The 13232-nt window shown below is 40.8% G+C and overlaps 1 protein-coding gene across 2 annotated transcripts in view; it reads left to right on the forward strand.

Annotated features, from left to right (window-relative positions):
- PDZRN3 (PDZ domain containing ring finger 3) overlaps positions 1–13232 on the forward strand; it is a 129612-nt gene that overhangs the window by 40338 nt on the left and 76042 nt on the right. The window lies entirely within an intron of this gene.

Below are 13232 nucleotides of genomic sequence, written 5' to 3' on the forward strand. Positions count from 1 at the left end.
AGATGTTTGCAACAGGCACAGCGGGATAAACCCATCCAGGATTCCTGCATGGGGACGTGAAGGTGCAGGCTCGATTTTTGGTGGAAATATGAATCCCTGTAGATCACTTGCTGCATATTTTAATGACATTTAAACATTACCAGATACAATTAATACTTGAGAAGTGGGGAGCTATTCTAAGCAGCGGGATCTGAAAGTGCTGTGTTCAACTGAAGGCTTATTCACCATTCACTTAGAAATGTGCTGAAAACAGTCTGTAGGAAATTAACTAAAATAACATTTTTCCCAAGTGGAATATTTTAATTCATGCTCATATGAAATGCAAAGAAAACACGTGTATCTGTAAAGTATTCTTGTAAGCACAAAACAAATGCTCCCTCCTGCGCTTCTTCCTCGGTTCGACCGATGCTTCTCGAAAATGCGCAGGAATTTTAATCTCTCGTGACTGTGCAGCACAGTGCTCGAGCCTATATGGGGGATGGAAAATTTACATGTACCTGGAAGCAGACATAAATCACAGTCAGCCCGAGCACTTTGCAGGCTCCACAGACCCCTCCAGACAGCCAGCCACACATTTCAACTCATTCCAGACATTTTGAAGACCAGAATATCTGCTGCATTTTTTTTTACTACAGCAGCCCCGCACCTTTTTACATTCCCACAGCTCCCAGGGAGTTGAAGTGCTGGACTGTGTCAGCTGGCATAGTTGTGATTCAGCCCAGTCTTCCTTGAGCATTTTTAAAATGGGCTGTCTTGCTCTAATGCATTCTTCTATTCTTTTGTTTCAAAGCTACTAGCTTACCCACTTTTTCAAGTATTTTGTTATGTAGATAGTAAGAATACTTCCCTGGCTAGTTCTTTTGAAGAGATTCTTCTGCTGGAAAAATATGCAACAGCTGATGATCATTTCCATGTAAAGCAGATACAGTTGCTATTCCAGGGCACAGTAAATAGTGAGCAATAACGATTTTCCATTTTTTTGTAAGTTTGTATTAAAGAACAGAAATAAAACTGAATTGTATAACACACCTTGAAGACTGTAAGCTTTTCTTGTTGCAGCTGTGATGCCAAGAAAATTCAATAGCCAAGGACCTAGATAGATTTTCCATCATTTAGATTCACGTTTAAGTTCACAGGCAGAGATTTACACAGCCCTGACAAGTAAGGTAGCCAAGCACGTGGCTCTGTTTGCCTGGCACACTGAGCTGGTCTCTGAAGCGGTTAGGCTGGGCTTCACGGCACAGCTCAGGCCGGCTTACTTCTGCTGACAGGTAATTTCAGTCACTGAGGTAATAAATCGGATTATGAGCAGACAGAACTAGAATCCAGGAGACTGAGCAGCCAGAGTACGTGGTGCTGCTGAGCTTGTGGTCTTTGCTGCAGGTGAACCCAGCTCCTGCTGAGCAGCAGAGCCCTGGCAGCGGGGACAGGCAAGGGATGGAGGTGGGGACACCGATGGATGTCCCTGCCCATGTAAAATGGGCAGCTGCTTCTGCTGTATCTCGTTAGGACCAGAACAGTTAGGACCAGTCAAAATGTTAGAAAACGCTATGTTTGGTAAGAAAACACCATCTTTTAAGTCTAAGCACCTATACAAAGTGGTGTGGGTGGTATTGCAAAATAGCCAATCATTTGTATAGTTTGAAATCAATATAGTGTTAATAAATGTAAACATTTGCCTTTTATTAGTTAGAAAATAATTTTAATGGTCTGTGCCTCTGCTTCATTTAATGAAACTGTTTTACATCTCTGGTATGTGTGCTTAGTGGATGGTACTTATTAAAGAAGTAAGTGTATGCCAATGGATGGTAGTTATTAAAAAATCGGTGTGTGCCAAAAGCTGTCAGACTAGCTTACTGTTGAATAAAGGGTGGCATAAACATTTGTGTTTAACAAACAGAAGAGAATTAAGGCAAAAGCAATAACGTTAAGACTACCTCACAATGTATGCTTCCTCTATAAAACTGGTCTTCAGGAACATAATGTGGACTGTTTAAGGACACATTTTTTCTAGAGTCTCTCCTAAGAATGAAAGAGTGTACTGCCTAGGAGCAGCGCTCTCATATATAATACTACGGAGTTAATCTCATTAACAAGGGTAGCATTCAATGTATGACGTGCACACATAAATGTTCTAGCATGCACTGGTGTGCCAGAAAGCATTGTAGCTGCGTGAATTGAGACACCTTCCATCAGTGAAATCCTGCCAGTGGCTGCGAAGTACACAGTCAGGACAACAATTCAAAATGAATCCCCGATGAAAAGAAGTATTTTGGGCAATCTTCTACTCCAGTATTTCTCCTGCAACTGTGTTGTCTTCTTTTGTACCAACCTTGTTCTGCTCCTCTGAAATTCTCAGCAGCTTCTCCTCCTGCTATTGCTAGTGCTGTGCTGTGAGTTACACCATCTTCTGTAGCTAAAAGGAGGGAACCGCTCACTTCCAGATGTGAAGATAGAGTACCTCTGGCTCAGAATATTATCGAATACCATGATGACAACTCATTTTATGGATCCGATTGCCGTAGGAAGACGCAGATGTGAAACAGGAATCTGACTGCTTTGTATGATCCTGGCTACTTAACAGAGACGTGGGAGAGCTTGTAGGAGAATGAGACACAGGAGAATACAATTCTGTATAAAAAACTGGAGGAGGGTCACACCCTGCACTGTCCTTCTGCCAATTTAGAAGACAATTATAGAGAAGAGGCTTTGCTCAAGCCACACACATTGAAAAAAGTGGAATTAGAGGGAAGTGATTAAGAGAAGGGTTAAGAGGGGGAAGATGTAAAATCCAGTCTCCTGGGCTTTATTTAGAAATGTCTGGCAAGCAAGACTTCCATAACAAGTCAAAAAGCACATTTGCATTTTGAAGCCATGACAAAATACATGTTATGCTCAGTAATGTTACACTTCTGCAGTTACAATTGGTTTTAATTAAGTTTATACATTACATATATACATACAGATGCACAAACGGATGGCCCCGAGTTAACTGTTTATTGCCTGACTTCCAGGAGGGCCGCAAAGAAATGACATGATGGCATCAGATATTTTACCACCGAAACTTTGGTAATCACATTTTGGCCTCTCCCTTCGTTTTGTCTCAGGACAGTCTTACATTGTGTACTGCGCTGCATACGAGCCAAGGAAAATCATTTCAGAAGAATGGAAACTATCCTTCATCTTAGGTTAATCAAAGAGGCAATAAAAATTGCAGATCCTGTAACATTTGTTCAGACCACTGGATAAAATGAGATCAGTGGAAGTCAGCAGAATTTATTAGACAGCCAAAGGTAAAAAAAAAGGATGGAGAATTAACAAGTGCTTAACTTTCACTGAAGTAGTCGTGTATCTTGTGAATCCAAAAGAATAGCTACTTCAGTAGCTATAAATATCCAGTGATAGTTTTATGTATTCATTTATCTTTCAGATATTTCCACATTTGCCTTGCCCGTTTCCTTTCTCCACATAGGCTGAGTGTCCTGTAACACCTCCCTCCTCCTTGGAGGGTCTGAAGAAGGTTTCTGTAGGTCCTTTTTGAGGGGCATTGTCAATGAGGGGCCCATTCCTGTGTGCAAAGCTTTGAGACTTTACAAGGCCCAGTAGCTCTAATGCCTTCCCTTGGTTATAAAGCAAAGTAGCAGTGACCATTTCCTATTAGGATTAAGTTTTCTGAGCAATTTTTGACACTGGTAAAGCAGCCACAGAAAAGGTAATAACTGTTTTGAGGGAATAACTTTACGGTGTTGTTTGGTGGGTGCCTTTATGGACAGAGGATGTGGGGACGCCATACTGCAGGTGTCCTGCACCAGGAGGCCAGCAGGCTGCGAGGCCTTGCTGTCACCCCTAGCGGTGCGGCCTCCCGGGATATAGGAACAGAAAAGGAAAAGGGTAGTTACTAAAGAGTTGCTGAAAAGACCTTCGCTTTCTAAAACAGGAAATTAAGCTAAATACTTCAGAATGGAAACCTTAAAATACAGTCAAAGTGAAAAAATATCTTTGAGTTAAAGTGAGCTACTTTGGCATAGGCCTCTGAGCATTAATTCCTGCCAGCAATACTTAGAAAAAATATAAGCCTAATTAGGACAGAAGGACTGATGTGGCTATTGGCCTTACTTTTATAAATCCTTCAATGTTGCTCCATTTAACCCTGCCAATGAATCTTTTTCTTTGATCTTACACTAACAGGATTAAAATCAACTTGTTAAAATTGAATCCTGAGGTCACAGTGAAGATTCACTGAGGCAGAACTTTGTTAGTTACTGTTTTCTTTTAGAAAAACAAAAAAGCTTGTCTGGAGATTTTCTTATCCCACCAAAGTTTTTTTTTTCTGGAGTTCTTTAATTATGATGCTTGATACTACTAATAATTTTTCAGTCAGATATTTCTTAGATATAACCAGAAGCTATTTGTTATCCATCTTCCCTCCTGTCTGGGACTAGAAGGGCTGTGTTCTGTCATGGCATCTTTGTGTTCGGGAGGACTGACAGCCCCTTTGGCATCTTCTCTGGAGCTCCTACACTGTTCTTAATGGAAATAATTGGAAGGTTAAAAATAAATCTTCACAATCTTGATACTTCCTTGCATTGCATGTATACTCGAAAGGTAAAGCTAAATTGCTTAACGGAGTTAATCCAAATCGTCTGCATGGCGAAAACACGTGGAAGTGACACCTGAGATCATCCAGCAGGTGGGATCAGCTTTCTGTCCTTCACTCCATTCCTGTGCCGTACATACTGTTACTGGCAATCTCACAGAATTACTGGGAGTCTTACCCTGATTTTGTAAAGTGCAGTAAGTTGTTAGGCACTATATCATTTGATTCCAACATCTATACAGAAATTTTATGTTTGAAGTGTTGGCAGCAGTCTTGAGGTTACTCACATTAATAACTCTATAACAACGTTTACTGCTACACAGAATTTAATAGGGAAATTAAGCATAGTAGTGGTTTCATTATTTAGTAGTGGCCTTACGTAACAATTTTATTTTTATTAGCAGGGGTGTTATATTGTAAAAATTGCCTATGTTATGAACTACAAAACTACGCTATAAACCTTAGTAAAGAGGCCAGTCAACCACGTGCAACTGCTGCATTCCAGAATCAACATACTTAGTCTCATGTCTAACATCATTTAGTATACAGCTAATGCAAGTAAGTCATGAGAGACATAAAGGGTACATATTTATGTAGAAAACACGAACCCTATTCCTTTACAACAAGTAGTAATGGAATATATGTGCATGTGCATGGAAGTAATGGTAAATGAGTAAAGCACAGCCATGAGATTAATTCATAGCGATTGATTCATATGGATGGAATAATATAATAGTTCAGCACCGTGTTAGGAAAATGCTGAAGAAATTTCATTTGTGTCATTTGTGGGAAGGCCTTGAAAAGCTGTCATCATGTCATCAGTTTGCTGGAAAAAAATATGGTCAGTTTAAAAAATTATGGGTTTGTTTTTTAGTTGTTGTAAATCTTTGCTTTTTCTGCCCAGTGGAAAAGGAGCAATCACACCAGATCTGTCCTAGTCTTTCTTTTGTTTTGGCTTCCTCTTTTCCTTTTTGTTATAACGAAATTTAAAGAGATTTCTCATTTCTCACATTACTTAGTTTAATTTGTTTGAAAGCTGCTTGAGTGTTTACTTTCTTATTCCAATAAAGGATCTGTGGAGTTATGGGTACTGTTTATTTGCCCAGTCAATTGGCTAGTTTTTTGATCTGCTTTACTATTATATGCTAAATTCCTCTGAAGTCATATAATATTTACTTGTGGCCTTGCTTGGGTGCAAAAGAAAATATAAATTCACATTTGTGACTTATTGAAGACTAATCAAATCCCATAAACAATTCTGAGCAGGCTAGATTGGCTTCCCATATGATTTTCTTACAAGAACTGATTACAGATTTAAGTAGGAAAAGTAGCATTAGCTTACCTTCTAATTGCATTAATGTGTTCTGCATACCTTCAAAACTCTTCATTACTGGCTATTTATACCAATAGTATAAATATTAGTGAATATATTAGTGGAGTACAAAGTGATAAAAGCTATTGACTGGTAATGAGAAAATTTCCTTAGAACTAAAAAATATGCTATCTCTAATCAGCACAAGTTATAAATAGTTCAAGTTGCACTTTGAAGAAGAGAAAAGATGCTAGTGTAGAAAAAGAGAAGTGTGTTTCATCAAAAATATTTACATTGTGAAAGACATTTTCTACTAAGATGGAAAAATACTTCAAGCTGTAAAAAAACATGCTGTCATCTTTTCACACTTTGAAAATAATGGCCAATGTGTTGGTAAGAAGTTGGCTTATTTCTCTGGACCACTTACAAATATGTATGAATAAGCAAGCTGTAAAATTTCCAAGCTCACATCAAAATACCAGTAACAGTTTAGGGCAGAGATTCCAAGTGAATTTCCAGTACCCACGTGTCCCTGAGACAGCCATTCATTCCAGTGCAGCAAAGCTCAGCAACATTCAGAAGTTACACTCTTACATCTTAGGAAGGGCATTGGGATTAAAACATCAGCATATGTAAGTGTTCTGTTAAACCCCTAAGAAAGTGTGTACCCCAAAATTTCATGCAGTAACCCTAAAAAGCAACCCTGAACCTGCAGTTTTGATCAGTGGAAGTGCTTTAGCGATGAATCTTAGATCTTGCTGCAAAGCATGAAATTAAAAGTATAAATGAATGCATAAACTACCAGAATAAAACATATTAAGCAGTTCTGTGATGAGGATAATTGCAGGTTGTACCCCTTCAAAACGCATGCTTTTCTGATGTTCTGTATCCAATCCGACTGAAGACCCCCACAATAAAGGCTGTGCAAGAAACCACAGATGGAAAGTGCAGAGCCCATTATCTTGAAGTTTATTAAGAACATAATTGCACCTTTTGATTTGTATTACTTTGTACGCTATCCCACTGATTGAAGTAATCAGGATGCAGAGAGAGGATTACAATGGATGGAAAGTTCAGGAACTTATTTTGCCTATAGTTACTTCTAAACTCCCAAGTTTAGTAGCAAAAAGTGTTTGGATTAACTGGAGAATTGAAGAATGAGAATAAGGTATTTTAGCTCTTGGTCATCATAAGAAATGGTGACACAAAGAACATGTTTATCTGTACGGAACAAAAAAGATTACCCAAATTACATGTTTACAGCAGATCACATGGAATGCAGCTACAGATGAGGGGAGACGGTACAGAAAACCTTGTGGTACTTTTTAGATTAGACAAAATATCCTTACAGCTAGGGCCAAATTCTCTTATAGATCCCAAAACAGATCTCAAGTGCTGCAAAACTGAGCTCTGCTGCCCCTAATGAAGATCTTTGCTGTGTGATGAAACCCAGCCCCCCACTGCAGGCACCCGGCTACCTCTTCCATGCGGTGAGAAGAGAGGAGCACCAGAGCATTCTGCAGAGCCCAGCACTGATGGGCAGGCCACCTTCTGGCTCCTCGTGATTTCGGTCTTTAATACACGTGAACGTGACTTTCACTGCTCAGGTCAAAATTATAAACATCACAGTCAGCATTTGGTTTTTAAAAGTTTGAAGGAGAAAGTGTTGTTTCATGCTGAATATTAGCTTCTTCTTGAAAAGGCAATAAAACAGTGTCAGATATTACCCTGTAAGATGTTTAGGCATGCCAGCTTTCTGTAGGGAACCTCAAAGCTTGGCTAAGGAGAAGAAACACTTTGAATATCAGACCGGCCTTTTCCTCCTAGCTTTGTGGTATTACCCCATCTGCTGAAGAGATATAATCCATATTGTCCTAATGCCTTGTATAATTCTTGTTAAATAATCACTTGAAGCTTCTCTGGAAGTCATGAAACTCTTGTGTCCACATTCTTCCTATGTTGATTTCTCCTTCAAATGCATTTTCAGTGCTCTTAGAGCCTGAAATCGGCAGTTTCCTGTGAACTTCAGGGGAGAAAAAAAAAAATCAGGCAGTTTTAATCTTCCCTGTGTACTTCATGAAAGCAGTCACCGGGTCGTTTGAGGGATTAACTGACAGGAGCTTTAACGCAGCCACTCGTGTAGGCAGCTCCCAGCAGAGCATGAACGGCCGCGGCCCTCACGGCCCCATCACGTGCTGCTTCCTTCGGGCCTCGGTGGAAGGCCCTCGGCATCAGACGGAGCTGAACTCTGACCTTGGCCCTTGCAGCTTTGATTATCAGCAAGGGCAGTTTGTTAGGGGTTATTGTGTGTGCGGGTCCGAGGCAGCTGGGCAGTCAGGAATTCCTAAAGCAAACAGCAAGAAGCTACAAACGTGCTACATCTACAAAGGGCTTTCACCTTTAATTCATACACCACACATTACACAGACAAATTTCTGTAAGAGATGGTTGAACTGTACATGGAAAGGCTCACCAGCTAGGAGAGCTGTGGATATATTTCTTTATTCCTGTGATCAGACCGAAATCCCCACACAGGGCACAGGACTGTTCGGGCAGAGCCTCGCGGGGCTGCCTTACTGACAGGCTGAACTTTGCTTCACGTACAGAACCACTAATTTCACCACGGTTGTTCCTTTTTGTGTCTTTTTCCCAAACCTCAGTTAATCGTCACAGCTACAAAGTGAGAGGATACCAGGAGGCAGGAACCTGAAATACAGGGAAAAAGTCATCCTGCGCCGGGTGATGGGCTGGAGCTGACAGCTCTTAAGCATTAGACCCGATCTCAGGGGGTATTTGGGGCTGCACAGTCAGTTTGAATGTTTGAGCAGGGACACTAATTCGAAGTGAAGTTGTGGGGTGCCAGCCTGCCCGCAGGTCAGCCAGATTAGGTGCCTGCAGTTGGGCATTAGCACATCGGGAAACGCTCAGCTTGTGGCCACCTGTGGAAAGCTCATTTTGAGTGATATGCATAGCAGCAGACCAGAACCAGCACAGCAGCGCTCAACTGCTCAAAAAAAAAAAAAAAAAAATCAGGCTGTATTCCCCCCAAACCTACCCCACTGTGGTCCTCTGTCTTGCTGCCTTCTGCAGCCTGTTTTCCCCAACTCCTTCCCTGTTCCTGGACCCCCAGCTCTGATCACCTTTCAGTTACAGACATCTCCCTGCAGGCCACACACCCCAGGCTATGCTGCTGCCCTGTGCTTTTAGCTGGGCTGCTTCCTCCTTGTGCTCTCAGCCACTTTGTCACCTGCCTCCAGGGCATAAGCGAGGAGCTGCGAGCTCCCGGCCGCAGCAGCCCTGGGGACTGGGGACATCCCGAGCACAGCTGGAGCCTCTGCCCCCAAAGAGAGAGTCCTAAAACTTATGGAAAACAGCACATTTTCTCCTACATTCCTTCTCAGAAACAGACGAGTATCTCTTTTCTTGAAAATTTCTCCTCAAAATCAAACATGAAGCAGATACCCTGCATGGTAATTCCAACCTCCTGGATTAAACTGGAAAAGTGCAAGTAACTGTAAAATGATCTGAAAAGGTGCCAAGGATAACTAACTGCAGATATCTTTACCAATCCCACCTGAAATATGTAATGGACAAAAGGGTGGTGTGAAATACTGTTTCTGAAAGCTCCCCAATTCATGTTGTGTGTGTAGGAAGGATGGAAATTCAGCTCGGTAGTGCACAGCCTGCAGGCAGGCCTTGGACAAAGCTCACTTACATTGAGAAATGTTCCTGCAGTCTGTATTTCAGTAATCCAGAAAGCGGTGGGGATGAAGTAAGGGGAATATCAAACCCATTAATTACAGCAGTAAACTCGGACTGGAGGGCGACCAGCAGAGAGATACCCAGACAGGAATGAGATTTGGGATGGGACGCAGGAGAGGAAACCCACAGGCTGGTGCTGAAGCCAAGTGGGAGCCCAGGCAGAAGAGGCAGATTTTGGCCCACCAGAGCGTGCCACAGAGCCGAGATGGGCGGCGAGGGGCTGTTCCCAGTGCGGGGCCCTGCCAGGAGCTGAGATCCCCACCAGTGATTTCGGTAGCTGGTAAAAACAAATAGATCTGCAGTAGATTTTTATGCTTCATTCCGTGTTGTCGGTGGTGTTGTTTTTAATTTGATACTGACAATTTTCACTTATGAGCTGATGAACCGAGGGTTTTCATTTAGCAGGACAGGTTTCTTTAAATAATCTACTTAGGACAGAAATGCATATTTTGGCATGAAAGACTATTTCTGTTCCCCAGCGTCTCCGGAACACCACAGACTTGAAAGCAAAAGTTTTTTGTTGCATAAGCAAAAAAAATGTGCATGTCAAAGCTGAATTTTCTTGATCGTTTTCCTTGAAAATATCAGCTAAACCTTCCAAGGGAATACATTTTACAAATCCACATCGGTTGATTAGAAACAAATCAAACCAGATGCACTAACAGCCTTCATATGAAAATTCCCAAGCTAGACTAGATCATACTTTGGAACCAAAATGCTGTAGCAGCTTGAAACCTAATGACTGAGAAAATATGTTCTGTCCTCTTGTCTGTAAGCATTACCCTTGAAAAAACATTTCATGGAGTATGCTGCCCATCCTAGGTGTGTTCTGGCATGTGTGGGCGACAGAAGTGAACTCTGGACGTGTTTCCAGCTTTAAGACCAGTGGGTCTGTCATGTGTCGCCCTTCCCTAGTTATGGTATTTACTGACAATCCAGTCTTTAATTCTCAGAGAAAGGCATTCCGGATTTCCAGAGCTATATGTGCAGTGCATTTGCTCAGATGTATAAAGTTACTCCCATGTGAAAGTACCCGCAAGGTCAGGACCTACGTTGTCTCCAAGTAGCAAATAAGAGCTGCATGCTAATAGTGCAACTGCCTTCCTGAGTTCGTGTTAGAGCATTTGATAGCACAGCACAAGAAGAGGAATGCCATTTCAGCAGGGAATCTGTAATGAATGAGACAGATAATGAGCAGAAATCACGGGAACAGCTGTAAGTTTCGTATGAGGAATCATTTGTTGAACTGCCTTAGTAGTCTTACTCTGCCAAAGAATTTTTGATAAATGCTGTCACTGAAATGGTTTGTTAGATACTTTATTTATTAATGCTGCACTGTCGAGGTAATGCAGTTCGTGAGATCCCACCTAAATCATACACATTTAAATCTCTCCAGGAGAACACGCTTGAGCACATAAATACTCTGAGCAGGTCTTTGATTATACTGATTTACACCAGCAGAGGAACCATTTTCCTTTCTGACAAGTAACACCTGTAAATGCTGAACAGAAGCTGTGGTATTTAGCATTTGAAAATTTGAGAGAACTTCTTGAAGAAACCAAAGAATTAAAAGGAAAATTCTTCATTATTCAGGGTGCTTTTGCCAAACTCAGCACCCATCAGAGTCCAAGGAAAAGCTCCTCTGAACATCAGTTTAGATCCATACAAGAGATAGCAAAAGCTGTCAAGAAGGGTCTCACCCATTATGAAAAAATAATGACTCGGCATTACACAACATCATATTTTCTGATATGGTGACTTTTAAAGTATTGGCCCCTTTTTACAAATTTCATTTGATTACAAACTCTTTTAATTTTGTAATTCCTATTATGAATACAACTAACGCAGATCTTCTCCTTATAAATCTGAGTTAATTAAATTGCAGTATGCCAGTGAAAGCAATCTCCTTCTAAATACAGACTCTTTGGGTCCTGAAAATCCCTCTTATTACAAATAACTGCTGTTACTTCAAAGCAGCTAGTGAAAACCAACTGCTCTTTCATTTTTAATAAAGAGATTTTCGGGTCCAAGGGGGCACACCTGATATTGTTTGCATGCAAAGCAAGTGGTCTGTAATAAGTGGCCCAATGAAAGTTTAAGCCTGCTTTCAAGGGTCATCGGCTTTTCTGACTGTTACTTGATCTGTTTAGAACTGGCTAATTTGTTAATCAGAGCAAAGCTTCAGACTTGCTGTGATCACCTCCTGAATGCTGTTTTCACACACTAATCATTAAAGCAAAAATTCTATACAGGGTTGTCATGTGCTTTCCTAAAACACAAAATACATTCACATCTGGTGTGAGGATAAATCATGCTTCAGATGTCAGAAGTTTGGATGGTTCATACAGGGTTTTAAAATCTATTTTCTCCTAATATTTTGCATCAGTGGTTTTGCTTTTCCTGTTACTTACTACATATCAGCCTGAGTTGATTTTCATCTCTGACTGCTTTCTGCCTACGTGTTTTAGTGGAATTAGTGCCTATTCAGATGGTGTCTAATGTAAAACAGACTTACTGTCTCTTTGTATCCTAAAACCAATCAGTTTGGTTGCAGGAAGCATAGGATCTCAAAACGACACCGAATCTATGGGTTTGTCTGGATGAAAAAGTCACAGTGACAGAATCTGAATCTGATTTAAAAAAAAAAAAAAAACATAGTTGATTGGTGCCAAACTCCACTTTTGGATTGAATTTTCTGATTTAGTTGAGGTGAATCCTTTCCTAGTAGCTTTACATTAAATCTAAATATTCCAGTCTTCAAAAAGAGTGTCTGCACAGGTTTTTGCTCAACTTTTGCTAGAAGAAGCTAAGTTGTACCAGTTCAATTTTCTCATATAAACTACTTCCCATACAACAATATGGGCTCTGTATGTATGGAAAATAGAGTGAAAATAGCAGAATATAAAATGTATGTCAGCTAGAAAATAAGTGACCTGCTTCTGAGAATATTTATGCGTTTTCTCCTGACTTGGCTTGGGGAAGAAAACAGCTTGACAAAACATCAGCTGTGAGCAGGATGTTTCTGCCATTGAAAATCCACATGGTCATACTTGAGAGGCTTCTGGAAAAATGAAATGCCGTAGTTGAGAGTCTGGAGAGTTTATTGGAAAGGCATTTACCCTAACATCCGCCAAGCAGGGTCTGCTTTCCAGCGCAGTTATCGTGTTTTGCCTGCTTGAACTGGTCACTTAGGAGTTACCATAATAATGCGTGCTTTGAGTTGTTTTATGCATAACTAGTCAGCTAGAGCAATGCACAGTGAGGTCTTTCATAAAAAATACCTCCACAGTTATACCTATTTGCAATTTTTTTTAGACCCCCTGCCAGTAGAATGGTTCAAAAGGAAGATGTATTCACATCTGAGCTTGTTAAAGCATAAAAATCTTCATCTGCCTTACTCTGTGAGCATATAAGTCACTGAAAAAATGCCGTAAAGTTCGGAATCATTGTTCTTTATAGGCTTTCCAGTCTGGAAGTCAGATACATGACTGTAGGCCAGTCTCGTTGCATGAAATAAAATATTTCTCCGGAACACCACGGTTAGTCTTTAACTGATTTACT

The sequence above is a fragment of the Anas platyrhynchos genome, chromosome 13 (assembly GCF_047663525.1).
Source record: "Anas platyrhynchos isolate ZD024472 breed Pekin duck chromosome 13, IASCAAS_PekinDuck_T2T, whole genome shotgun sequence".
Lineage (NCBI taxonomy): Eukaryota > Metazoa > Chordata > Aves > Anseriformes > Anatidae > Anas > Anas platyrhynchos.